Genomic DNA, 2,076 nt, shown 5'->3' with positions numbered 1-2,076 from the left:
CAACACACACACACACCATCCCCGGGGACTCTGGGAATGAGGAGAAACATTCTGTTTGCAAAGGGCATCCTCTACCTCCATTCTCCTTAGCTCAGCTCAGAGTCCTGGACAACAACACACACACACCCACACACATATACACCCAAATACTCCTGTGACTAGGAGGGGTCGCCCCCACCTCATTCAAAGGCACAAAGCCAGGCCTAGCTCCAAGTGTTGGGGTCAGGAAAAGCCTGGATGGAACCACATTCAATATGGCCACCCTAGAGAGACTGGGAACAGGCCACAGTGCAGCCTGAGGCCTGCCTTGCTCCGCAGGGGTCATTGCTGGTCTGGGCAGTGCCACCCAGGGCGGCTTGTTGGGAGAACACTTGCTCTCCCAGTAATTAACAAGAAACCTTTGTGGGACCACTCACCTGCAGAGGCCGAAAAAAGCAATACATTTCCTCCCACCTTTTATGTTCTAGTTTGGCTAAGACGGATTAACAAGAGAAAAATCGAATCCTAATACATGGGCATGCTGAATTCACATAAGCATGAAAATTGCAGGCAGCCAGGCAAAATTGGGTAATATATGACATTTTGGAAAAAGGAGAAAGGGGGTGGAATATCTTCTTAGATCTCAGAAGTGAAAATGGGGGGTTTATGGGTAGTTGAGGGAGAGCAGGACACCTATGGCCGACAAATTCTTCCTGGGAAACCCAGAAACAACGGGACACAGAGTGCCCAGCTAATTCACATCAGACGAAGGTAAACAGAACATCCTAAGATTTCCTTCTGGGAGGTGGCCTTCCAGCTGAATCTATTGGGTAGGAAGGGGGAAGATCAAAGGTTCTTTCTGAGCTTTTTGTTTTTTAATAGCCAGCTTACAAGCAATATCCCAAAAGCCAGCAGCACCAGGGTGGCAACGCATTGGCCCCCTTCACCCCTTCACTTGCTTCCTAGTGACAAAGCAGAGTGACAGCATTTCCTGGCGGGCTGTGAGCAGGAGGCCCTGGGGCTGCTGAAGGGGTGAAAGTGCTGCTGAAATGCAAGATTAGGCAGACGTGGACTGAGGCTTCACTCTGACGAATGACAGTGCGTCTTCAAACTGCAGGAGGCTCTCCCCAATGCCTCCCGGTAGGGGATGAGTTCAGAAGGAGCCACAGCCAGCCCAGAGTCAGGGCTAGGAGAAGGCGAGTGAGGTGCCGGAGGCACCACATTTAAGAAGCCACTCACTCTCCGTAGGTGCAAACGCCTCCTAAAATCTGGTGCCTCAGCCCCTCACCAGAGCCTCCCCAGGCCTTTGGCACCTCATTGTTTCTGACGTGCCCATTACATGGTGGTTCCTCAAGAGCCAGGGCGTGTGGGGTGTGATTCAGTAATAATACAGGAATAGGTGTCAGCAGATGATGGTTGGTGCCCATTCAATGCCAACAGAAAGTTCCCAGTTCGTGTGGTGAAGAAGGAAACTTGATTCCCTGCGAGCAGAACAGCGGTGCAGCGGCTCCCCGTGGTCACAGCCCGCCTGTGAAGCAGCCCTGCTGTGGGACAGCAGGCCTGGGAGGAGGCCTGGGGTGACATGGCCCCGGCGCTAGGCCCCTCTCTGGCCAGACAGCTCTGCCCTGCTCTGCTCCTCAGCCTGCACACTGGCCCCTTTGCAGAACGCAGCCGCTCTCCGCCCTTCTCCACGGGAGCCCATGCTCCCTCCCCATCCCCAACCCAGGAAGCAAGGCCACATCACACAGCCTTGGCCTCTGTGACTCTGTGAGCGTCCATCCTGCCACCAGGCTGTGGCACTTGGAATCCAGTGTAGTTCCTGGCATAGGGATTGCGTAAATGTTCTAGAATGAATGAATGAGTGAATGAGTGAATGAATGAATGAATGAATGAGAGGACTGCCTCTGGTCCTGCAGAAGGGAGTTTCCTTCACACTCTCCTCCCGGCCCTTAATCCACCCCCTGGCGTTTCCTAATTATCTCAGATTCGGTTTCAGTTTCCCCTCTCTTCCTTGGATTCCCAAATCCTGGCGCGGGGAAGGAGGAGGGGGGGTTGGTGCCTGGGAGCGGGTGGTGTGGGGAGGGGGCGGGGCCTGGA

The sequence above is a fragment of the Myotis brandtii genome, unplaced genomic scaffold (assembly GCF_000412655.1).
Source record: "Myotis brandtii unplaced genomic scaffold, ASM41265v1 scaffold923, whole genome shotgun sequence".
Lineage (NCBI taxonomy): Eukaryota > Metazoa > Chordata > Mammalia > Chiroptera > Vespertilionidae > Myotis > Myotis brandtii.
Note: the sequence above shows the minus strand (reverse complement) of the source record.